Genomic DNA, 27,168 nt, shown 5'->3' with positions numbered 1-27,168 from the left:
TGACTAAAATGTGATGTGTTTCTTAATCTCCCGGTTGATTGGTGTTCTGTTTCATTTTGCTTCTAAAGAGCTAGAAAATATATTTAATTTTTTTCTGAACATACATAATATGGACTTTACACATGTTATTCTCTCTGTGGGTTAAATTTTTTTTTCTGCTAGGCAGTGGTGACACACACCTTTAATCCCAGCACTCAGGAGGCAAAGGCAGGCAGATCTCTATGAGTTCAAGGCCACCCTGATCTACGAGTGAGTTCCAGGACATCCAGGGATACACAGAAAAACCCAGTCCAAAAAAAAAAAACCCTAATAATAATAATGAAGATGATGAAAATAATTTCCCCTGAACACTTTTATGCAGATTTCCTTCTGATAATTTTAGCAAAGATAAGGGGGAAAAAAAGAACAAAAGATTTTGTTTGGTCTTAGAAAAGAATACATGAAAGGCAGGGGCTGTAGCTCAGTGGTGGAGGACTCACCCAACATGTGTGAGGCCCTGGGTTCAATCCTCACTACTAGAAAGGAAATCATTTTTCATTGCAGTAAGTTTCAAAACCCTGATGCATAAACTTATCTAGGCCTAACTAATATATCACCTTGATTAAAGTAATATCCTATAAAAAAAATTGGTGTAATCAAAGTTCTATAGGAGCTATTAAGGAAAGTGTTCTAGTCACTGTTGTGTCGCTGTGAAGAGACACCACAACCAAGGCAACTCCTATAAAAGAAAGCGTTTAATTGGGGACTTGCTTATCAGTTTTAGAGAGCTAGTCCCTGATCATCATGGTGGGAAGCAGACAGGCATGGCATTGGAGCAGAAGCTGAGAGCTTTCTTTATATCCTGACCCACAAACAGCGGGCAAAGAGAGATGGAGATTCTAAATGACCTACTTTGATTGTCTGCATAGAGATCTTGCAGTATCTGGGTTCTGTACGTGGAATCTCCAGTAAATGAGGCAGTCTGTCCTGCGTGTTCCACCACTCAGCTTGAATGAGGCCTTGTTATTTTCATCTGAAAGGGTCCTGACTAATGTGGACTAGATGTGGAGGAATAGACTTCTATAATGTGATTACTAAGTCAAGAGTCTTAGAGCATTTCTTAGGAGAAAAAAAAGCCAGCATATAAAAAATGTTTACACATCTAAATTTTACTTATTTATTTTATTATTTGCTTATAACACACTGCTTCATACATGCCAAGGACACACCCCACCACTGAGCTACATCTCAGCCCTACTTGTTTGCTTCTTTATTTTTGGTTTCCAGCAGCATTCTGACAAAAAGGGCTAAGCTGCTTTCCGTGTTACATCTGAAAGCAGAAGGAGAATGTCACCGTGGGACATATTTCACACCATGTGAACACTGTCCTCCATTACCACTGCCATCTGCATCAGAGACAGCTGCGATCACTCACCAGAGACCCCTGAGCTGGAGCCTGTGATCATCCCTTCACAGAAAGTGTAGCAGGGGCGATGAGACGCTCTCTTGAGATCTTGGCCACTCTCTTAAGTACCCCCGTCCAGCAATATGTAATGACGCCCTGATTGCATGTGGCCCTGGGGTCTCAGGAAGTGCTGGAGGAGAGATAAGCAGGAAGGTAGCTGAAGGTGGGGACCTCACCTGTGCAATTATGGGGAAGTTGTCATTCGTGTAGGGCTGGACTTTTCTGTGATACAACTGTCACCTATACTCCCGATAGTAATGAACTCCTCACCGACACTTTAGTGCTCAGCCTAACAAACTCATTGGCCTTCCAAGCCCACTTTGGTGGACTCACAGTTGGTCTGTTGTTGGTGACGTTTCCAGGATGAATAGGTGCTTTTTGTCTCCCCAGGAAAAGTTCATACAACACACCTTTGTCAAGCAGCGGTCTCTCTCCAGTTGGCCCCTGTCTACCTAAGATCGCTGATGGTTGGATATTACAGACCACAGAGAGGTGTCCCAGATGAATCCTCAGCCCTAACTCTAAATTTTCAAGAAGTAGAACTCACAAGATTTATAGTTGGAATCTAAGAGAGCAAGGATAGAGACATGTCTTAGAGTCTTTTCTCCCAGGTCTTCCTTTTTTCATACTTCTTCTCTGATAATAGTAATGAATCCCCCTCTGTCAAGCACTGTGCTCTAGGACACAACCTGGAATCTTGAGGCAGGTCCATACTGCCTCCATCTTTCACTAACTTATAGGTTGCCTTCCCAGAAAAATGCTGACTGTAAGCTTGAAGGACCAAAGTTCTGTGAGAGTGTGTGCTAAGAACACTGGGCAGTCACAGAGCACGACTGGTGTGGTTTAAATTAGGATTATCTGATTTTCCTTCCACTTCTGTGCCTTAACGATGTTTGGTGGGAACAATCTATAATTTAGACATAGGCTATTAGGTCCTGATGAGCTGCCTCCAGTCTTGAATGCAAAGAATGCAAACCAGCTGTAATTACAGAACACAGTAGGATGGAAAAGTGATGTTTCTATCTTTAGGTTGTCTCCCACTCACTGGAGGGTAAGTGGTAGTTTTCTAATTGAACGTGATTCAGTTGAATTCTGTTAAAAAAAAACACTTTTAGAATTAATTATGGAAGAAAGATATGCAGTTATTGCTGCATATTGGAAGTCAAGGGATTTTTGTTAGTCTTTTGTAATTGATGTTGTGCAATGACTTTCCTGTAGACATACTGTGTGTGGTGTGTGTGTGTGTTTGTACGTGTCCACCTGGTGTATGATTTGTGCTAGAGGATGTCAGTGAGCGTCTTCCTCGGTCACTATTTTTTTTTGAGACAGGGTCTCTCACTGAAGCGAAAGCTCACTGGTTCTGCTGGACTGACTGGCAACTGGGCCCACAGATCTGCCAGTCTCTGCCTCTCCAACACTGGGATCACAGACATGTGCTCACCTGATAGCTTCTTATGTGGTGTTAGGCCTTACACTTTCAAAACAAGCATTTTACTGAGTGAGCCCTCTCCTTACCTTGTAGATACACTTCTTTGGTTTTGTTGTTATTTATTTGTTTCTTCTTTTTAAAGTTATATCATTATTATTACTATTATTAAATACAATTTATTCGCTTTGTATCTGGGCTGTAGGCCTCTCCCTCATCTACTCCGGGTCCCACCCTCCCTCCTCCCTCTGTAGCCCCTCCCATAATCTACTGATAAGGGAGGTCTGCCTCCCCTACTGTCTGACCCTAGCCTATCGGGTCTCACCAGAAGTGTCTGGATCCTCTTTCTCTGTGGCCTAGTAAGGCCATCCGTTTGTTTGTTCTTGAGACAGGGTTTCTCAGTATAGCCTTGGCTGTCCTGGAGCTTGCTTTGTAGACCAGACTATCTGCCTATCAGAGATCTGCCTATCTCTATCTCCAGGTGCTGGGATTAAAGGTGTGCTCTGTGCTGGATTTAGGCATACTTCTGATTTCCAGTGTCCCAGAGGTCAGCCTGTAACATAGCCTATGAGAATCTTTTCCTTTTGGCTAGAGGCATTGTTTCAGGAACCCAAACCAAGCCAATTAGAGTAATCCACCAGCCATTTCTACCTGCACCTAGCGGGAAGGAAGGCTGTCTAATCTTCAAGCCCCGAGGCAGGAAAATGCAAACAGCAATTGCTGGTGATGACTCTCCCGGCTCCTACTTCACTCCCCTCAAAACTTGCTGTACCAAGAGAATGAGGGCACCACCTAAATCAGAGCCAAGGAAAGAGAAGGGGCTAGTGATACCATCCCCAGTACAGACCCTCATAAATTAGTTTAAGAGATTGTTTTGCCCCTGGGCACAGTGGCACATGCCTGTAATTTCAGGAGGCAGAGGCAAGCAGATCTCTGTGAGTTGAGCCCAACCTGGTCTACAGAGTGAGTTCTAGGACAGCCAAGGCTACACAGAAAAACCCTGTCTCAAAAAATAGAGAGAGAGAGAGAGAGAAAGAAGAGAGAGAGAGAGAGAGAGAGAGAGAGAGAGAGAGAGAGAGAGGTTATTTTGCAGTATGTAGTAGTAAAAGGCCTGACTTTATATATGTTGAGTTGAGGCCAGAACTGTCATTCTCCCCTTTAGAGTTATTTCTTTAACATCATGCTTCTAAGCATGAATGTGAGTGTTCATTCCACATTGTTATTCTCATATGTTATTTTAAAGTTATTTTGCTGGTTTGAACTTCATCCATGTTCTTGAAATGATGTACCGAGGGAGGGCTGGTGTGATGGCTCAGCTGGCAAAACTTGTAACTATGAAACCGAATGATGTGAGTTCCATCCCCAAAACCCACACACCACATAAAGGTGGAAAGAGAAAACCAACTCCACTAGGTTGTCCGCCGACCTCCACTTGTGCATTGTGGCATACACACACACACACACACACACACACATCACATGTACACACACACAAATAATGATAATAGTAGTAATAATAATAATTAATTAACAAATAAAAATACATGCTGAAAATGGTGAGCCAGGCAGTGGTGGAGCACACCTTTAATCCCAGTACTCGGGAGGCAAAGGCAATCGACATCTTGGACCTTTCTCATTTGAATTATGAGCTAGATTCCAGAGGAAAAAAGTGTCATTTCCATAATATTCTTGCTTTCTTCCACTTGAGAGCGTGATGGCTGATAGGCAGGACAGGTTCTGTACCAAGGCTAATCTTGATGCTCGGGGAAAACAAATTAGTCTCCCTTGTAAATGAATCTCATTGTGGGGTTTGCTTTTTACTTTACTTCTCACCAGCATAGGCTGACTTGACTGCTGAAGAGGAAAAAAACTGTTAGCTTTAAATGTTGGATTCCTGCTTGTATGTATGTGTGTGCATGTGTGTTTGAGTAGCTAAGGGATTTGTCAGGTTTCCAATGACACATAAAATGGAAATGAGGGCACTGATCATGACTGTGATATAGTATATGTCTTCGTGTTCTAAATTGTACTGCATATAAAATAAAGATGTCATCAGTTTTTGTTTTGTTTTTTTCATCAGTTTTACAAAGGAAAAAAAAAGAATGTTATAAAGTAGATTCTGATATTAACCCTGTTTTATAAGAAATGGAAACACAGAAAGGACGAGTCACTAAAGACCGTCTGGTAAATGGTCAAGCCAGGTCTGGAACCCAGGTAGGCTGGCTCCAGGCCAATGCATTTCACTGCTTCTGACATTGTTTTAAAGAACGGCCTTCATACAAAGACAGCAAGAATGGTGACAGTTGCACACAGCTCAGCAGAACACAAGCTTGAGTTCATTTGACCTGTTGTTACACTTCTTCCCAGGAATTCTTCCAACCAACCGTGGTTTCTCTCATCTCCAAACTCCTGAAGCTCAGTGTACCGGTAGCCGGTATCATACACTTAAACATCTCATCACGGTCTTTCATTCTGCTCTTCACACCTTCTCAGCTGTGTGAGTCAGGGCTTACAGAGAACAGAGATCCAGTTTTACATCTCGCCTTGGTTCTGAGACATGGAACACTGCCACATTCGTTGCTGATCAGATTTGGATGGGCTAACAAAACCCTAGACCCCTTCTGGGTTTTAGATTTAGTCCTGCAGTCCTGCAGCTTCTAGAACATTTGGTCAGTTTGTATCTTTTGCAGTTTCTTGTCCTTCCTTCAGTCCAGCCAGATATTTTTTGTTGATCTCACGACTTGAAAGTCCACTGTTATTTTTGCTCCTCAGGTTGGTGTGGGGAAGGTGCAGGTCCTTCCTGAGGAAGAGAACAGTCCTTGAGAGACTTTTTTGCCAAAGCTTTTGTTTGTTTCCTAGAAATAAGCCTGCTGGGACAAAATTACTTTATCCAGATGCCAGTGATTGAAATCACATTCTAATTATCTTTCAGAGGGAAATCATAAAATGTGTTTCAAAACCCATTTGTTGAGCTTCTGAGCATTCAGAGAAAAAGAGTCATTTACCTGGTACCCACTAAAATAAGCCAGGCGCTTGGAGACGCTGAAGGCTTGATTGCACTGACTTATCTGTCAGTCATTACTAACTTAACCTCCGGGAAGTGTCTCACGATTGTTGTCCTCAGCCTTCCTGTCTGTGCTGCCGGTAGCAGATCTGGCAATGATTCCCCTCTTGGCACAAGAGGACTGCCCAACCTTGCTGCAAAATCCACAGCAGCAGGATGCTCCTGCCCTCAGAGTCTGGAAACATCTAAGGTCTTAGGAGACTGAAAATATGTTTTTCCCCCCTTGTCTTAACTGGCAGAACGAGCCTCTGGCATTTCCAAGTACTAGTCATTAGTGTCTGCCCCAGTGATGTTAATCTGTCTGTGTTTCGGGCTCAGGACATTTTCCAGTTGCTTCTGCCATAACAATCTGTGCCATCTCAGTGCTTCTGATGTCCCCTGTGAATCGGTGATGCTCCGCAGTGCCGGCAGGATGTCACAAAAACTGATGACTGACCTGTCTTCTCCCTCTTTCATCCTTCGATGTCGGCCAAGGCCCCGAAGCTTTATTCAAAGTGGGACTTTTGTTTGGCATGTTCACATCTTAGCTAAGACAAACTGATATTGTTTTAAAAAAAAAATCACTAGAAAAGAGACTCCTTCTGAATGTGGGGCTTTCATAATAGAGTCTGAGGGACTTAAACTGACAGTGATCCTATTAAAGGGAAATAAATACTGGAACAAATAGGTATGAGGCTGATAGAAAGCAAACAAAACCAACGGATGGTTGCAAGGGGTCTAGGATGGTCCTAGTAACACTTGGAATGACTGTAAGAAGATTTGTGACCCATGGGAGGCTGCTGGATGCCACAAAGCTCTGGGTTCTATCCCTAAACTTTGCAAAAATTAAAAATAAAAAAGAGGTGGGTGATAAAGGGCGGCAGAGATGCTCTCGTCAGTGAAGTGCTTGCTACACAGGCCTGAGGACCTACTTTTGATCCCCGGACCCTGCATTCAAAAAGCGATGTGCACTGGGTCAGGTGTGGTAGTGGGCATTGGGGAGGTAAAGACAAGTAGAGCCCTGAGTTTGCTGGCCAGCCTCTCAAGCTGGTTTGCAAGTTCTAGGCCAGTGAGAGATCTGATCTGTGCCAAGGCATATGCACTGTAACACACACACACACACACACACACACACACACACACACACACACAGTGAATTCAATGTGAGACTCATCTTGACCTCGTACCCTTGCCCATTCTTGAAGCTGAGCCTCAGGAGTCTTGCTGTCTGGCTACAATTTGGTAGTCGTGAAAGGAGGAAGTATATCTTTTCATCGGTTCTTTCCCTATCCTTCCCATTTGTTAACATGACTCGAAGACAAACTGAGCAGTAGAGCTGGTGGGTGATTGTTAAAAGCCTGGGCCTTTTATTTAATTGTCAGAAAATCCAAAGCTCATGGGTGCTGGTCACGTGCCAGATTGATTATTCAGAAACAAGTGCCTGAGACTGGACCAAAGTATTGTCTCATTAGCATGCCAAGTCATGCTGGATTCTGGTGAGAGAAACCTCAGGGACTACAGAACCGTCAGTGGGGAAGGAACCAGGAGGAAAACAACCCAACTTTCCCTACACTGTGCTGTGAAATCTTACAGTCAGTAGATCCTTCTCCCAGGTACAGGGCACTCTGCAATGTACTGGAGATACGCAAGCTGACAATGCACACACACACACACACACACACACACACATACACACACAGGCACACAGGCACACAGGCACACATGCACGCACACACACGCACACGCACCAAATCTACACTCTTACCAGCTGTTGTGTCTGGCTTTCCCTTGCATTTATATTCAGATCCCACCTCATCTTCTTGCCTCCTCTGTGACTGAAACTCTCTCTTCTTCTCCTGCATATTAAGTTGCCCCTGCAGCAAAACAAAACAAAATGAAAACAAACAAACAAAACCCAGCATGCATTGTTATATACTTTCTATCTGAGAAATGGAATGGAATCAGGAAAGGTTCTCAGATTCTACTTCTCTTTCCAGCAAACTCCCAACTAGCTTTGCAATGAAGTGCAATTTTTTTAAGTTGCCATTCACTCTTGAACTTATTATAATGAGGCACTGGTTCCCGTCATTCTGCTTACCACTAGACCACATATAGCCAAACCCAGGAGTACCCTTTCTGAGTTTATTTTATTGGGTTTCCTGTTTTTTGCAACCTCTGAATACTGGGTTTCTTTTCTCCCCACAGTCCTCCCTGCTCATCGCCTGTACTCCTGGGACTTTTATGAGGGTGACAATGAAGATGCTACATCCCTTCTCCCCTGAGGTCCTATCTCCTGAGGTCCAATCCTGCCTGGATGGTCTCTTTCCTGGCGCTTTCACTCTCCCAGTTTCTCCAAGACAAAGCCTAATATTACCTACCCTCCTCCTTTCCCCAACACGGCACTCTGCCAACTTCACATTAAGATGTTGCACAGCAAAACCACTTCTTCCCGCCATACCATCACCTTCCCACCCCTGTCAGCTCTCGCCTGGACAAGCGGAAAGCCTAATGTTCACCTGTAGTTTGCTTGACACACACGCAGCTGCCAAAGTCCTATTTTCTTTCCTTTTTTGGGGGGATGGGTAGGCAGGGGTGGGGTGACATTGAGACAAGTTGTCGTGTAGCCAAGCTGATTTTGAACTTGCATCGGAGCTGAAGATGATTTGATGATCTTGAACTCTTGATTCTCCTGCCTCCCCCTTCCTGTTAAGATTATATACCTGTTAAGATTACAGGTATATACCACCATGTCTAGTCTCTAATTAATATTTTAAAAATATAAACCCAATTAATGTATTCTCCTGGTCTATGTGTGTTATGGCTTTGCCAGCACACTTAAAAGAAAAATTCTTGGTTACGACATGTCTTGGTCAATGTTCTATTGCTGTGAAGAGACTCCATAACCATGTCAGCTCTTACAAAGGAAAACATTTAATTGGGGTTGGCTTAAAATTTTAGAGGCTTAATCCATTATCATCGTGGGAGGAAGCATGGCGACATTCAGGCAGACATGGTGCTGGAGAAAGAGCTGAGAGGTCTACATTTGGATCCACAGGCAGACAGTGAGACACTAGGCCTGGCTTGGGTTTCTGAAACCTCAAAGCCCACCTCTCAGTGACACACTTCCTCCAACAAGGTCATGCTTTTCCCAACAAGGCCACACCTTCAGTCCTTTCAAATAGTGCCACTCCCTGTTGACCAAGCATTCAAATTGAATCTCTGATCCTACGGAGAACAGTCTTATTTAAACCACCACAGCATGGCTGGGTGGGGTATAAGCCTTCCCTTGGTACCTCAAGTTGGTCTTTCAAATGGCATGATCCTATTTGTCATTCATTATAACTTCATACCATTTATTAAGCTTGCTCGTGTGAGCCAGTACGTTAGGTTTCTAACAGAGATAATTTGTGTGTGTTCCTACATACATATCCAGAGGTTAGTGTCCTATGTTTTCCTCAATTCTTCTCTACCTTCTTTTCAGGGTCTCTCCCTGAACCTAAAGTTGTCCTGATTGACTGGACTGGCTGGCCAGCAAGCCCCAGGAATCCTCAGCTCTGATTACAAATCTATCATGTCTCCCTGGCTTTTTACCTGAGCGCTGGGAGTCAGAATTCAGCTCCACATGCTTGTGCGAAGGGCGTTTTACCAACTAAGGCATCTCCCCAGCACCAACATAGATAATTTTTAATCTAAACAGTCACAGCCCCCACGCAGATGCCTGCCTTCTCTTTATAAATAAGGAAACTGAGGCCCAAGGAGGTTTAAGTATTTTGTTCAAAGTAGCCGAGCTAGGCAGTGGTACGGCCAGGATCCATATCCAGGTGTTTATAGTTTTAAATCTAAATTTGTGTCTTTACACCATGTTGCCTCTTTTATTTATTCTTATTATTTTACTTTTTCATTCTTTTGAAACAAAGTCTTATCATGTGGCCCTTGGTTGCCCAGAAGTCACTACGCAGAAAAACTGGCCTAAAACTCATAGTGATCCATCTGCCGCTGCCTCCCAAGCCCTGAGTTTAAAGGCCTGTGCCACCAGGAATGGTTAGACCCTACTACCTCTTTTAAATGTAATGGTTTCTGTGAGGTTTTATCCTTTTAGAGTGTTGGGGAGTACTGGGCCAGTGTCTGATGTAGAGGAACTTTAGCCTCTGTGGAGCTTCCTGCTCCAGAGAGCACAGAGGAGGGTACCCAGTATTGCATTACCTGAGTGACAGGGCCTGTGGCTCTGGGAAAACCAGCCCCTGGCAAACTGCTGTGGTGAAGTCTCTCTTTTGTCTCCAAATGCTAATAGTTCTGGATTCAAAAATCTTTTCTCTCTTTGACTGGACGCAGATATAATAAAACAAGAAACTTACAGCATATAATTTGGCATTTTACTGGTATGGTACGCTCACAAAAATTTTGTTCTCCCTGACAAGGCTTAGCTAATTCTATCAAAATAAATCTCTGGAGGAAAAAAGCTCTCTTTGAAAGACTATGAGAAGCCCTTTCAAGAACAAAAATAACACTTAAAACCGATATTCTGTGTATCTTCTTTTTCTTCTTTTTCAGAAGAAATCCTGCCCTTTCTGATAATAGGAACTAAAGAATGTCGGGAAAATGTGTCAGCGTTCAGCATGCTGTGAAGATTGGAAATTTCCTCGCACTGCACTTTGAATTTTAAAGGGTTTGGGGCACAGACTGTGCAGCAACCACGTTCCCACATCTATGTGTCATTTGCTAGTGCCCAGGGCTGTGGCACTTGGCACCACTAGTCAGTAGTCAGACTTCAGCTGGGAGACATACTAAAATCTATTCTTATGGTGATAGGATCTGAGGTAGATGACTCTTCCTGGAGGTGGAGGCCAAGCAAATGAGATGGGGTCCTGAAAAGAGGCCACAGAGCAGCTTGCCCTCTCCTCTGCCATATGAGAACACTATAAGGAAACAGTGGTCTGCAACCCACACGATGGATTCTACCAGACCCATGCTGAGCTAGCACCCCAATCTCAGGCTTCTAGCCCTCCAGATCTGTAAGAGAAACTTTTTTCACAAGGTGTAATGGCATATTTTGTTTGTTTGTTTGTTTGTTTTGAGATAGTGTTTCTCTGTGTAGCTTTGGCTATCTTGGAACGTACACTGTAAACCAGGCTGGTCTCAAATTCACAGGGATCTACCTGCCTCTGCTTCTTGAGGGTTGAGATTAAGGGCATGCACCAACACCACCCAGCAATGGCACTTTTTTAAAATCCTGACACTCAGGAGAATGAAAGTGGAGGGTTTTGAAATTGAGGCCATCCTAAGGTAACTCTTTGCCATATGCCAAAAGAAAAGGAAAGGAAAGGAAAAGATGAGAAAGAGAAAGGAAAAGGAAAGAAAGGAAAAACTAAATTATGTTGTTTTTAAGGTGCCTTGTCTCTGGCATTTTGTTAGAGCATCCCGAACTGACCAAGGTTGATTAGACAGTGTCTTTCCAAGGGAGAATTCTGTTCTTAACTGAGAACTTTTAGTTTTTATAAGTTCTCTCTCTATAGGAATACACAAATCACAATTTGTCCTGCTCTGAGATCAAAGAAATGCATTAATCTTAAAAAACAAAATGAAATACTCACAACTTTGACTATTTTAACTAAGCACTGGGCTGGACCTTTGGTTTGACCTCATGTGGTCCTACCGAAACAACTAAATCTGCCAAGCAGTGTTGGGTCAGTACCAGAGACAGCGCCAGCCCGCCTGCTGGTCAGCCAGTCTCACCAGACCAGCTCAACAGAAGGTTTCAGAGAAATGTAGACTCTTCTCGGGTTAGATTCCCGCTGGGAAGGAACTCCTGCCTTTGTTCTCTCTGGAGACTTGCTCTATGAATGCACACACACAACTTAAACTTTATGAAATTTCACACTAATTCTGCTTACAGAAATTGAAGATGATGGAGATGAAGATGTGATGATTTGATTTGATTTGATTTTGGTTTTTTCCAGACAGGGTTTCTCTATATAGCACATTGGCTGTCCTGGATTCACTTTGTAGATCAGGCTGGCCTCAAACTCACAGCGATCCTCCTGTCTCTGCCTCCCCGAGTGCTGGGACTACAGGCGTGCACCACCACACTCAAGAAGATGTGATGATTTTAAAGTGCACTTTCGCCCTTCTGAATTCAGCCTTCCCTGAGAAGTTACCAAGACATGGAGCCAAGTTTTTGGTGATGTTTGACATCTTAAGACCAGCTAGTTCTCACTGATTTGAAACCTTGCTTCTCGCTGAGGCCAAAGATATTAAACGACCAAAAAACCTGCAGAGGTTTGGTTGCCTAATCCTATTTTTAAAGTTTGGTTGATCTTGCATTTGTGTGATTGCTTACTTGTTATTTCTCATCTGTAAATGTCTTTAAAAGGCTTAAGTTTAGGGCTGGTGAGAAGGCTCAGCAGGTAAAGGTGCTTGCTGCCAAGCCTGACAACCTGAGTTCAATCCCTGGACCCACATGGTGGAAGGAGAGACAACTCCCACTAAGTTGTCCTCTGACTTCCACGCGCATGCTCTCTCTCTCTCTCTCTCTCTCTCTCACACACACACACACACACTCCCATGCACTTGTGCACATGCACACACACACATGCAAATAAATATTATAACTTTAAAATGATTTATTATATTTTATATGTATGTGTGTCTTGCCTGCATGTATGTCTGTGTACCACTTGCATGCTTGGCTCCTGGAGGAGACCAGAAGATGGTGTCAGATACCCTAGAACTGAAGTTACAGATGAGTGTGAGCATCTGTGTGGGCGCCAGGAATCCGTCCTCTGCCAGAGCAGCCAGCGCTCCTAACCACTAAGATAGCTCTCCAGCCCCTGTTTCAACGTGTTCAAACAAGATATAACAAAAGTCTTAGCTTAAATTTCAGCCTAAGTAATATTTCAGGGCTAGAGCCAGGGTAGAGTATTTTTCAGAAGGAGGTCCCAGGAAAGAATAGAATGAAGCCTGTAAATGGATTTAAATTCGTAGCACATTGCCTTAAAGTGCTGGTGCTGTGTTATGGGAGCATCATCAGTAGGCTTTGTTTTTATCCGTGTCTCTAATGAGGCATTCTTTAGAAACTTCCCTAGTCATCCTCTTAGGCTGACCTGTTGCTCGTTGTTTTGTTTTGTTTTGTTTTGTTTCTATAGTGGTTTGTCCCAGTCGGGTATCGGGAGCTTTCAGGCCGTGCTTTCCATGCCTCTCTGCTTGGCAAGCCTTAAACACAACACATATTTGCTTCCTGAAGATTTTGCTTATCTTTTAAGGCCTTTGTTTTCACTGGTTTTTCCTAACTCTCCAATGGGAGAAGAGACTTTGCGGCACTTCCCACGCGCAGGCACAGCCTCGCTTCGAATTTGCATTATCTGTTTGCGCTGTACTGCAACCCCTCCCCCTTCAGAGAAGTGCTGTCACTTACGTTGTTTGTAAAGAAAAACTTTCAGGTATCCATCTCCACCTTCGCTCCAGTTCCTCATCGAGACCTTCCCGCACAGACGGTGAAGGAGGAGAAATAGATAGGGCTGGTGTATGTGGCCACTGTAACCCTCTTTCCCCCTCCATTTGTGGATTCCTTTGTAGCAAAGAGAAGGCTGTGCAGTGTGCAGACTCCCTCATTTAATCATCACTACGGGTTTTGAGGCTCTTAAATACTAACTTTACCCTGATGCCTCTCTACAGTGCCACTTGACAACAGTGTGCAGGCATTTTACATAACCACTATAGACCGGAGGTGTCTTCAATGGAAGGCAGTGATCAACTCTGGATCCTAATTATATCCCATCAGTGTTTCCATTATACGCTCCCTCCAGAAGAATTTGTTTCTCATTTGTTTAATCTGTATCAGGCTTCAGCCTGACATACAGGTTCTCAGTCCTACTATAATGTAGGGGATCTTTGTCTGCCGTGGGACATACATTTTAATCAGTACAGTGATTCTGTGAAAAAGGCTGTGTTACTCTGCTGGGGAGTCAACCAGCCCATGCTGGACTCTTGACACTTGCATCACGCTCTATTCCATCCCAGGAGGGATTCTGACAGTCTAGGCTGTGGTACTATTATTCAGGAGCCCTGTGATCTGTCCTATGTACTGGGCATCATCCAAGAACACAAATGGCTCGAGGGCTTTCAGGAACATGAGCACTGTGACTATGTCTGAATCTTTTTGGGAAAATGTTAAGGAAAAAAAAAATCCATGAAAATCTCTCCGGTGGGATGCCTAGACTAGGCTATTTTGTTACCTGCTAACCTTGGCGAGCCGCGAGCCCTCACAACTGAAGGCCATTTTCCTTGCTAAGGAGCATTTTGTCTTTCTTTTCTCTGGGTTTTCCTCAAGCTTTGGAGTCTCCAGTGCGTTGACCCTTCGCTCCTCCTATTCCAAGAACCTCCCACCTGGCAGAGCTGTGTGTGGAGCGGGAACTGCTCCCCCCGTACAGATGGTTTTCAGGATTGAGGGCATTTCCCAGATCTGTTCTCTTTTGCTCCAGACTCTCTTCTCATCTGACACTCGATTTGTTTTAGGCATCTCCAGTGGGCTTTCCCCACTTCAACTTTACACCAACTTTCTTTGGGACCTCTCAAATATCACAGAATAGATATAAGTAAAGACTGAAAGAATAAAGAGAATGGAAAATAAAAGCTGATTTTCGGTTCTCACAAGTGTCTTGCAGAAATTCCTCATGGAAAACTTTCTCTTTAGAAATTTTCTGCTTTGGGAATTCTACCAAAAGACTGTTAGTGTAGCTTGGATCAATTACTTACTTCTTCAGGTGTCGAGGAAAACAGCTTAATATTTCATGGGCTCAGCAAATATTGAACAAGCAAGCTAGACACCACTCCTCTCCTTAAAGTGAGAGATAATTAATTACTGATAGTAGAAAAAATAAGTGCTATTCAAAAAGAAATATAAGGCCAACCTCATTGACATACACCTGTAATCCCAGCACTCCGGGAGGCAGATGCAGAAGGATCTTTGTGAGTCTGAGGGCAGCCTGGTCTGCAAAATGAGTTCCAGGACAGCCAAGGCTACACAGAGAAACCATGCTTCAAAAGATAGATAGATAGATAGATAGATAGATAGATAGATAGAGAGAGAGAGAGAGAGAGAAGAGATAAGGCCAAAAAGAGTTAGAAGTGATTTCCCAGAGGAAATTTGATTTGCACTAAGACCTGAGGATGAGTAGGAGTGACTTGGCAAGCAAATGGGAAAGAACACTGCAGAGAGAGTCCTCGGAGCTGAGAATATGGAGGTGGTGTACCAAAAATGGCGCATAGCCCAGAACTGACACTTTTAAAACATTCCTTCTTTCTTTAGCAAAATCATTAAGACACAATCACAAGATGAAATAAAAGGTAGAGCCCAGAAAAACTCAGAGTGAATTATATCATATTTAGCACCACATATAATAATCTCCATAAAAAAGAAAATAAACAAGGGTTTGGAGCGTATGCTTATCATGTGTAAGGTTCTGGGTCCAATGCCTGTCACCCCAAAGAGGCATAAATAAGAATACGTATTACAACATGACGAAAAAGCAGTAAGATGGCCTTACAAACCATCTTAAAATAAATGTGTTTTAAAGTTTACATTTATTTGTTATTTATTTACTTGTGTGTGTAGGGAGGGTGCACACATCCCCTGGTGCACGCGCAGAGGTCGGAGGTCAACCACGCAGTCACACTCAAGGAGTGAAGCTTGCAGCAAGGGTCTTTCCCCAGGAGCCATCTCACCAGCCACGATACATGTATTTTTAAAAGGATGGAATGGCATCTCCTTTTTGATCTGGATGTGCGGCGACATCACAGCCCTTTTGAGATGTCATTCCTACATACCTGTCACCAGTTGCCTCTGCAAACTTCCACACAACAACAGTCTAGCCCGGTTTCCAGATCCACCTTCACTTAGAGCTCATAAAAGTGGATTTTTATTCATTTCAGTTGTGAAAGTCTTTTTCCTTAAGGAGCAATGAATCTGCAAAAATAAAGATAAAAGTCTTTAAATCAAGAATAAAGCGCTGGAGAGGTGGTTCAGCAGCTAAGGGCACGTCCTGCTCTTCCGGAGGACTGGAGTTCCCGTCACGCCACTGTGTGAGGCAGCTCTCCCAGCCCTTAACTCCAGCTCGAGAGCCAACGGCCCCTTCTGGCCTCCGTGGGCATTGCACACACGTGGCCAATGCGCTCCCCTGCCCCCCCAACACACACACACACACAAATAAATAAGTGTGATGATAGAATTCTATCCCCTAGACTTTACAGTCATGCGCTGTTACTGCTTTAAGTCCACTAGCAAATGAGGTAGGTACTTTGTATGTAGGATGATAACTCCTTCCATTAGAATATGCAGGAGAAAACACGCTAAGCCACTAAGGTGTCATATGGAAGGAGCCAGAGACCACGGAGAAGACTTGCAAGCTGTCTCAAGCTTCCTGCCTCTTGAGCTAAATGCATACAGTTGAACTCACATGCACGCTCTATTATCAAATATACATGCATACTATATAATTGAATCCATATATACACTATGTAACTGAATATATGTACCGAATCCTCAATATATATAACCTGAATATATAATATATTATAATATATAATATATTTATATAATATATAATATAATCCTGAATATATAACCGAGTCCTCATACATACTATATCATTGGATCCACATACATGCTATATAAATGAATCTATAAACATGCTATGTAATCGAACATCTTATACTACTCTTTACAAAGCATCTATTTATTAAGAGATTAATGATAAAAATTGAGCTGATGTGAAATTTATTACAGTCACCTACATATCACACTTCTCAGTATCTTGTTTTTATGGTTTACATCTTAGAAAGCACTTTCCTAGTCGAAGACTGTCATTTAAAAATTCTGCTTCACTTTCCTCTACAGCCTTTTACGAATTTGCTTCATGTTTAAGTTTTTGGCTGATCCAAAGTTAATGCTGACACGTGGGGTGATGTACAGCATTGGTCTGTCCCCTTGCTACAAGCCACGAGTTCTTAAGCCAATGAGTAAATTGTCAGTCTTAAAATGCAGCGTGGTGGAATGAGGTTGGAATCCCAGCCCTTGGGAGTGGCCAGGTAGATCGGAAGCTCAAGGCTATCCTCGACTACATGGTGAGTTAGAAACCAGCCTGAAGTATGTGAGACACTGACTGGAAAATAAATAAATGCATACATAAATACATAATCCATCTACTGTAGAGGCGCCCTTTTAAGGCAAAGGCAAAGACCAGCGTTTCCTGCACCTTCCTATCGACAAGATCCCCATAAGGCACACCCTGCAGTATGCTGCCTAAGATCCTCCCCAGACACCACCTGGGTGAGCAGAGAGAGGAGCTGGGAAGCACCAGGCAGCTCTCGTGGTCTGGCAGAGGGGCACTCACCGGAATAGACCGATGAATGTAGGTAGGCAGAATCATGCTGCCAGAGGCTAGACCCTATGTTGTTCAAGGGGCCTGTGAACCTGAGTTTGTCCAGAATTCCCACACCGTGGAACTCAACCTAACTTTAGGTACTGTCTCTGTCTCTCCCTAACTCTGTCCTCTCTGTACGACTTTTCTGTCTCATGTAACGTTTACTTGTCTGTCAGTGGCGTTAGGAATTTCATTTTTATGCTCTGCTGTATCACCACCAGGATAGTGGGTGATTTACATACAGTGAGTGCAAAAACAATTGCCGTTGAATCAATTAATGTCTCTCTGATTGAAACATTGGCTCTAACATCTGGGCTGGCCTGATAGACATTTCTGCTTGAATGACTAATGGCATAGCCAAGATTTAGCTTATCCTTTTTTTCCACCTCAGCCCAAACCCTATCTCCTTCCAATACTTCAAATTTTTCCATAAAGGTACTAGTCCTCTTCCTATGGCTTTCCTCCAAACTCATTATTTCTCTCAGCTCTACCGCCTAATTTCATCATAAAGATACTAGGATTTCAGCATAGAACTTTTTTTTTTTTGAGACAGGGTTTCTCTGTGTAACTTTGGCTGTCTTGGACTCTCTTTGTAGACCAGGTTGGCCTCGAACTCACAGAGATCCACCTTCCCTTGTGTCCCCAAGTGCTGGGATGACAGGCATGTGCCACCATGCCCAGCTCAACATAAGACTTTTGGTAAAAAACATTTAGTGATTATTAAACTGTCAGTTATAAAAGATGGTCTTCTTGGGTTGTGTTTTCCCTTCCGGTGTCTTCTGTAAGGCTGGATTAGCCCTATAATATAGGATAGCCATATTAAAAGCTACAGACCTAAAGAAGCTAAATGACGAGGACCCTCGGGAGGATGCTTGAATCTCATTCAGAATGGCAAATAAGATAGACACCAAAAGTGGTGGAAGAGAGGAAACAGGATGGGAGCCTACTATAGAGGGTTCTCTGAAAGGGCCAACACAACAGGGGATCGAAGCAGATGCTGAGACTCACAGCCAAACTTTGGACAGAGCTTGGGAGTCTTATGGAAGAAGAAGGAGGGATAGAAGAACATGGAGGGGCCAGGAGACCAACAAAGCTGAAATCTCTGAGCCCAGGGAGTCCTGCAGAGACTGATGCACCAACCAAGGACCATGCACGGAGAGGACCTAGCCCTCTGCTCAGATGTAGCTCAGATGGGCAGCTCAGTCTCCACGTGGGTTCCCGAGTAAGGAGAGCAGAGCTGCCTCTGTCATGAACTCGACTGCCAGCTCTTTGATCACCTGCCCCTGGCGATGCGGCCTTACCAGGCCACAGAGGAAGAGGATCTAGGCAGTCCTGATGATAATTGGTAAGCTAGGGTCAGATGGCAGGGGAGGAGAACTCCCCCTTTCAGTGGACTAGGGAAGGGGATGGGGGGAAGAGGGCAGGAGAGTGGGACTGGGAGGAGTTGAAGGAGGAGGCTTCTATCGAGATATATAATGACTAAATTGTAAAAAAAAAAAAAAAAAAATTAAAATAAAAAAAAAAGTCATGAAATGAATGTGGGAACTGGGGCACTATTAATTAATTTCTGTTACCCAGGATTCATTGTCACTGCAAACAGATACACCACTTCCTGGCAAATTCTTCCCCTCTTTTAGGTGCTGGGTGTGGCAGTACACACCTTTGATCCCAGCACTCAGGTAACACCTCTCTTGTCACAGGTTTGGGTCACCACAAGTAGGTTCTAAGCTTAAGTACCAGCAGCCAGTACAGCTCCTGGGCATGGCACTCATGATCACTCCCCACGGAAGGGAGAAGAAGAAATTCAGGTTGTGTAGAGGAAGAAGGAAGGTCCTCCCAATAAGGCCTCTCTGACACCAAAGAGGACTCTGACACCAGAGTGACTGGCAGAATCATCCCAGCAAAGTAGCTCCAAACTGGGCCAGTCTTAATGCGTCCACATTGCTCTGCTCCCAGAGGACTAGTGACTAACAGCCATCCCTCGCCAGCAGCTGGGGAATACATTGTTCCTTACTGACAGAGGACCTAGACAGTCCATCACAGTATTCATCGTGGCTCTCAAAAGTTGTAGAGGTCCAGATGAAGCAGGGCTGGCGGGGTAGCTCAGTGGTTAAGAGCACCCACTGTTGTGGCAGAGAACCAGGATTTAGGTCAGCTCCCGCACCCGCATCATGCCACCCACAGTAGCCTTCCACACAGCCTCAGGGCATCCAGCTTCCTCTTTTGGCCTCCACTGGCATCTGTACTCTTGTGCACACACCCAAACCCGTATGTGCACGAGTAAAAAGAAAATACATCTTAAAAAGGAGAGAGACACAGATGACCCACAGCCAAGTGACTGCAATCCCTTTGTACCCACTTCTGTGGTCAACTAGTTTATGCCTCTTGTTTTATTGAAAACATGAGGGAAAAAAATCTTTTTAGCAGCTGTCATGAAAAAGGAGGAGGTATGGTCTGGAAAAGCAAACCACCTAACTGGAGAGAAGGATAGAAACGAGAGGAAATGAATTCACGATTGACTCAGCGTTGTAGCTGATTGGGAAAGGCATCAGAATCCCATGATGGATCCATCATTTATAATGGCTGGTAAGAGGGTACCACAGTTCTGGGACAGAAGGAAAGGTCATTCCTAATTCTCTTCCAGACACTGTATGAGTCTCTTAGACATGTTGGGAAATTATTGTGGGAAAAGGATAGAACTTGCCCTCACCCCTTGGCCGTCCATCTTCTCCCAGCTGGCTCCAAGAGTCCCACTGTTGTAATCACAGGCCCTCCAGTGCACCAGAGATGAAAAAGAGAGAAAACATCGTCGTAAAAATGAGGATAATATCCCCAGTCTCTGCTCACCCTAGAGGCTTATTTTGAAAAATCACAGTGATTTAACTTGTTAGCAGTTTAATTCACTTTAAAAAGATTAACCAGACTAATTATTCATCGGATTTCACCATCTTTGTCAGCCTCAATAAGGATCTTTTGTTACAGTGATTAATGTGTTTTAATTGTAGCTTCTCTCAGGGCAATAATTCGATCTCACAGTATTTGCCGAATCCATGGAAATCTTGGAAATGCTTTGACAGCTGAGCTATTCTTGGGAAACCTAAGTAAAGGAATATATGTACCTAACAAAAGTGTTTTATAGCATATCATTAGTATGGATTTTTCTCTCTCTGACAGAACTTGCTCTGCTTCAGTCCATGATGCTGCTTGCTGTGCAGTCAATTTCCCATCCAGAAGCATCAAGTAACACAGGTTCCTGGGCTTCCTCCCATCACTGTCCTCACATATCTGATGGCACCAGTAATAACCACAGCAAATACACAGAGACTGCACAGAAAGTTGATCTATTAGCCAAGACCAGTAAACAATCATTCAATTAAGAGACAGGGTCCTGCCCTGTCTATTCAATTTTCCATACATACCATATCGTTATTAATTAATTAATTGCTAGCTATGTGAGCTAAGGATTTTTATGCTAAAAGGAGTTTGTAGACACTGGACCAGAGACAAGTTATATGGACTACTACTCATTTCCATTTAAACTGTGGTTTGATATTATTTTTAAGTTACAGATGTTCTGAACATTTTGGAGTCAGACATATGTGGAGTTGACTCTTGGCTTTATTATTAATTAGTTGACAGACAGTGGAGTGAATTAGTAGCATGTCCCCTCTGTGAGCCTTATTTCCCAACTTGGGAAACAGGTATAAAAAGACCCAACTCAGAGTCAGAATTTAAATAAGCCATTGATTGTAAGACAGTATGGTCTACAGTAAGGATTGATTCGCTTTAGAGGAAAGCATAGGCCTTCATGTTTAAGGGCACCATGGACTGGAGGGATGGATCAGTGGATAAAGAACTTAACACAGAAGTGTGAGAACCACAGTTCAGATCTCCAGCACCCACATCAAAACAGGACCAATGGTCATCCGAACGTCAGCCCTCAAGCAATAGAGACAGGGTATCCCCAAGGCAAGCAAACTGTCTAGCTAACTGTCACATGCAGGAATGGAGTGGTTACTCCATGACAGGATCTGGGGAGTCAGGCAGTGGTCACACCAACACTGGAGATGTCAAGAGCTGCCCAGTCCACAGAGCTCAATGCCTCAGCAGTCCTGCTGAAGGTGTGGAGGATTCCTGGAGAGCTGCTCATCTTCAGTGCAAGGAGCTGGGTTCAGAGTCTTAAAGGATGGAGGCTGAGGTCCCCCTAGTCCAGCAATGGCTACCTGCCAATGGAAGGTCCAAGAACTCAGTAGCTGTTCAGTCCATGAGGTCGAATGTCTCAGCTGTCTTCCGTACACACCAGAATCCCCAAGAAGAGGGCTCTAATGCCAGTGAAGAACGGCTTTGCCGTGGAAAGCAAGCACAGAGCAAGCTTCCTTCTGTCCTTTGTATAGATTGCCAGCAGAAGGTGTGGCCCAGATTAAAGGTGGATCTTCCGCTTGAAATAATGTTCCCCGCCTCTGGTTTTTCAAGACAAAATTTCTCTGTGTGTCCTGGCTGTCCTGAAACTAGCTCTTTAGACCAGGCTGGCCTCGAACTCACTCATTGAAATACACCTGCCACCTGCCTCTGCTGCCTCCTGGGTGCTGGGATTAAAGGCGTATGCCTCAAAGTGCCTGTTGTAAAATAATTTAATTAAAAGAAAACCTTCACAGGTGTAGCCAGCCGATCGCTTTTTGGTTAATTCTAAACGAAGTCAAGTTGATAACCAATAATAACCACCACACTTACCTAATGGATGAGTTCCAGGTTCAGGAAGAGACGCTGACTCGGGAAAGTGGTGAGCTAACAAGGAAGACAGCCAGTGTCAACCTGTGGCCTACACACACACACACACACACACACACACACACACACACATACATGCACCCATGTTGCTGTGCTTACACACATGCATCCACATCATATACTTACATACTTGTAGAAAAAAAAAAGGCAGGGCTGGGAGGTGGCTCAGTAAGGTACTTGTGTGGGGCCTTGCGTTTGGCCACAGAACCCACAAGAAAGGCTGCGCATGGGAAAGTGCGCAGGTAATTCCAGCAAAGGTGAGATGCGAGGTGGAAACAGACAGATGCCTGGGAGCTGGAGGCAGAGCCAGCCTTCCTCACACCGTGAAGTTCCAGGCCAGTGAGAAGCCATGTCTCAAACAAAAGGGGGAAGGTGCCTAAGGAGCAAATGAGATTATCTGCTGACCTCCACACACAAACCTTGCACCCACGCCTAGAGGGGCCTGTGCACACATGCACACCTGAAGAACTCATATGGAGCTAGGACTGGCAGCTCTCAGCTGCAATCCCAGAACTTGGGGAGCGAGTCAGGAGGTTAACCTGGGCAACATAGCAAGCCTTGTTGAACAAACAAACAAACAAACAAACAAACAAGCAAACCAGAAAACCATATGCACCTCAGCACTGGAATGGTCTTCACAACTCTAAGACTAACAGGAAAGCTGTGCTGTGTGTGTTGTTTTCAAACACCAAAACCTAGAGATGTGGAAAGTTGGAAACATAGTAGCAGCTTCATTATTTGTTGACAAACATGGCTTCTATGTTGCAACACAGGCATCAATAAAACCCAGTGGTATCAACTGTAAGCTAAGCATTCCTAATTTGCAGGGCAAACCTAAGAGGTTAGTAACCTCATCCATCAACCCTGTTTACAGCTGAAGACACAGAAGCCCACAGATACTAAATGATTTGTTTTAACAGAAAACCTGGTGTGTCTGACTCCAGGATCTGTGTTTTAACCACATGATATTCAGACAAAAAGATGTTTTAGAAAAAGGACCGATGCAGAGACGGTAGATCAGTCCTGTAATTCCAGGACCTGGAAGACAAAGGCAGGAGGATTGCTACAAGTTTGAGGTCAACCTGGTCTAGGTAAAGAGTTCTAGGCTCCAGAGTTATACAGCAGAACACAATAGTAATAATACAATGAAAGAAAACTGGAGCTTTTAGTGAGAGCCGTGAGTTCTATATGTTAACCATTTGCAATTATAACAGCCATGCTTGGAATTACTGCCATGGTTCAGGTACACAGTTCAAAGTTCCTTTGCCTTCAGAGCTAGAGGCTGCGCACACTGGGGTCACGGCACATGGAATCACGGAATAATCACTAACAGTGGGAAGATAGTTTTCAATGGTCAAATCTTAATAAACTTTCCGCTGGGTGTTCCCGGCACACATTTGCATAGAGAGAAAAATCTCACTGTGCCAGCAAATTGCAGTTATAAAGCCCGATTACTCAACTTATCTCTGGCCACAGAAACTTCTTTATAATGACGATTATTAAGAAGCCATTTAGCCTCATTAAATACCTACCAAACCCAAATTATTTTGGCCATCCAAAGAAATGCTTAGGCCATCCCAGGGACTACTTTTAGAACTTCATGCGGATTAACTCCAGTTCCAACAACCTTAGGAGGCAGGTGTTTTAAGACAGTCTCTGGGGGTAGATGCTTTCACAGATCATAAGCTACTGTTCTAAGTGTAGCTAGGACCTGAATGGAGGTTGCCTCCCCAGAGCCTGGATTCGCTCATCTTCCACGGAAGATCTGGTTCAACATGTCATGCTCAATGTCACGCTCAATGATATGCCAGACTTTTTTCCCCTAATTTAAACCTGGAGCAAATGCGCCACCTCAAATTGCCATTTGGTTACATTGCCCCAACTAAGCAGAAATAACCAGACATGTCCAAAATAATCAGACTTATCTGATCTCGAAAAAGGGCAGTTTAATCCTTGCACACTTTCATTTTTCTGGTTCTAGACATCTACTTATATTCTGTATCACAGAATCTGTGGTGTCAGTGTGTGCCCCTTCCCTAGTTCCTGTGTGGGAACCTTAATTCTTCAGGGGGACAACTTCGGACAAAGGGGGTTTTAGCTTGAAAGTGGCTTCTTCACAGACACATGATGCTTTTCTTTCTTTTTTTTTTTGTTCTTTTATTATAATTATCATTTATTAATTGATGCTTTTTATGGGGGTAGGTTATCTATTGGGGCAATTCAGCCCCCCTGGCCCCACCCCCCAGCTCCTCACCCTGCTTCTCTCTTTGGAATGACCCCGATTGCCCTTCAGCTTTTCACCACAAGTTGAAGTGGCTTGAGGCCCTCACCAAAAGCTGAGGCGATTCTGGTGCTGTTCTCTTTGACTTTCCAGCCTCTAAGATGATTGGGCTCAAATATACCTTTACTGTCAATGCTACCCAGTCTCAGATATGCTGTTACAGCAATAGAAAACAGACATAAAGTTACATTCTCTGGTCATCTCTTTCCTCAGGGAATAATCACTTTAGGTTTTTTTTTTTTTTTTTTCCCCTCTAAGCCATATGGACCAGAATCAGACACATAAGCATTTTCACTTAAAAAGAATCCAGGAGAGATGGCTCAGAGCCTAAAAGTGCCCTTCCAGAGGACCTGAGTTCAGTTGCAGCATCCACATCAGGAGGCTCACACCCACCTACAACTGTAGCTCTGATGGGTCCGACACCTTCCCCTGGTTCCTGCAGTCACCCACATAGGTGGCTAGTACACGAGAGGGAAAGAAGGAAGGAAGGAAGGAAGGAAGGAAGGAAGGAAGGAAGTTAGGAAGGAAGGAAGGAAGGAAGGAAGGAAGGAAGAAAGAAAGAAAGAAAGAAAGAAAGAAAGAAAGAAAGAAAGAAAGAAAGAACAAATGGGTAAGAGGTTATTTTCTCCAGCAAGGCCAAAGGGCAGACATTTTTCTTCTCTTAATTGTTCCTTTCCCTACTTTCTGCATTTTTAGTTAGGGAAGCAGTTGGTGGGGTGACAAAGTTTGGACCTCATTCATTTAACTAAAGATGCTGCAGCCTAGAAAAGGGACTGGAAGAGAAAAGCAACAGCCTGAAAGCTGTGGAGAGCCCCACAAAAGCTTTCAGGGACCGCTGGCGACTGCTTTTCTTTGATCCTCTCTCCCTACAGAGTGGCACTTTTTTTTTTCTAAAGCATACTTTTCCAAGTTGTTACATTAACAAATTTGCACTGGTTTCTTGATCCTTGTCATCTAAAGACTACCTTGTTGGCGGATGGCGAACTTTTCCTTCATGCCAGGCCTGCTGTTCTGTCTAATGTCACAAATGTCTGCTCGAATTAGCTCCCAGAGACTGGAGAAGGTTCCGCACGGGGCCTTTCCAGCAAGTTGATTTGACAGAATGAGTCCCCATGCTAGCTCATGGCACTCATCCGTTAGTCAGCCTTCCTCGGGGACCAGAATTTAGAGTGCACCATATTCGGTTTCCAAATCAACTGCTGTCCCCTCAGGAAGCCCTGCGTTGCATTATTAAAAGAGAAGCCTTCAACCACAGCGCCATACTTAAACATTCATCTACATTTAAGAGAGAGAGGGGGGAAAAAAGAAAGATGGACAGTCTGGAGAGAGACATCAGAACTAGGCCCAACTGTCACTCTGTTAACCCCTTCTTCCCAGGCTTCTTGCTCTTCTCCCTACTGAAGAGTGCTGGAACTTTCTTCGGGAAGCACAAGCCCTTGCTCAGTTTTAAATGATCCTTATTCACAAGGGATGTTTCTGCAAGGATATGTCTGCCTGTGCGACATCCCCTTACAAGGCTAGGGCCTGAGGTCTCTATGCCTCTTCTTTATAAGTTGCCATCACACAGTTAATTCTGGGTGTTAAAGTGAAAAAATAACAATGGCTTTGATTGCCTCTGTCTATGTGTGTGTGTGTGTGTGTGTGTGTGTGTGTGTCTGTGTGTCTGTGTGTGTGTATGGTAGAATTAATTCTTCCATAAATGAACAGGCCTGGAACTCAAGGGTTAATAAGTATAGCAGCAGAACTCCAGAACTTTCTAACGTTTAAAAGTAAAATGTGTCTCCTTATACCTTTATCTTTGCAAACAAGAAACTGGCAAGATTACTGGAGAAAAGAAGAGGTTCTTTTAAAAGCTGCATGTTGATATAAATATGAAAATGGATTAAACTGTGCTTCCAATTTCTGAACATGTGTACTTCAATGAATATTAAATGGCAGGCCCCTATCACCGTTATGACTTATTTACTCACAAGAGTTTTTATCAGCTGGGGCCTGGAGTTGCTTCTGGAGCGTGAAAGGCCCCTGTAATTGAGTTTAGAGTGGGAAGTGTACTAAACAGGCCACGGCCCCAGAGACACCCCCGAAACCCACCTGTCAGTTGGCGTTAGATCACAGCTCAAGCAAGGCATGGCTGGCTGCTCCTGCTTAAATACTGCTGTGACCAGGAAAAAAAAAAAAAAAAAGAAGAATAAAGAAAGAAGAAAAAGAGAAAGAAAAAAAATAAAGAGAGAGTCAGAGAAACAGAGACAGACAGACAGAGAGAGGGAGAGAGAGAGAGAGATTATTCCCCAGGGACCAAGACAGGCTCAGGGCAAATCACGGGGGTGGGCGATCTTCTGACAGCTGCCCGGTGTCGGTTGGAATCAGGGTCTGAAGCTCAGCCTGGGAGGAAAGCTGCCTGGGCCTTCATCAGTAAGGCGTCATTTCTTCATTTCAGCATCTGTAAACATCAGGGCAGGCAGCTCTCCATCAGGCCAAAAACATGGAAATCAAGGGCCGAATTTCATCAAGGACTGTGATGCAGTAAGAAAGATCTACATCCCCAAATGGGGACAAGTTTCTGACTAAGAAACAGATCTCCGGTAGATAGCTCGCTCTGTATGCCTTAATCAGGAACAAAACCACCCTTTGTCCCATAGCACTGCTTCCTGGCACCCACCCTTGTATCCGTTGTTGAATATATTAAGGTAAGATATAGTCCTTGCCCAAAGCAACTTGGAATGCAACTGGGGAAACACTCCTCTCGACGATACCTTGTCAAGGGCTGCC

At 43.9% G+C, this 27,168-nt stretch overlaps 1 long non-coding RNA gene across 1 annotated transcript; it reads right to left on the bottom strand.

Annotated features, from left to right (window-relative positions):
* Nucleotides 1-1,182: 1,182 nt before the first annotated feature.
* On the bottom strand, nt 1,183-15,971 carry LOC132648757 (uncharacterized). Its single transcript, XR_009587159.1, has 4 exons — nt 15,736-15,971; nt 7,679-7,787; nt 1,415-1,574; nt 1,183-1,309 (listed from the first exon to the last, which is right to left on the bottom strand). It is a non-coding gene; the product is annotated as an uncharacterized LOC132648757 (long non-coding RNA).
* Nucleotides 15,972-27,168: the final 11,197 nt, after the last annotated feature.

The sequence above is a fragment of the Meriones unguiculatus genome, chromosome 1 (genome assembly GCF_030254825.1).
Source record: "Meriones unguiculatus strain TT.TT164.6M chromosome 1, Bangor_MerUng_6.1, whole genome shotgun sequence".
NCBI classification, from domain to species: Eukaryota; Metazoa; Chordata; class Mammalia; order Rodentia; family Muridae; genus Meriones; species Meriones unguiculatus.
Note: the sequence above shows the minus strand (reverse complement) of the source record. Positions and strands in the feature narration are given on the sequence as shown.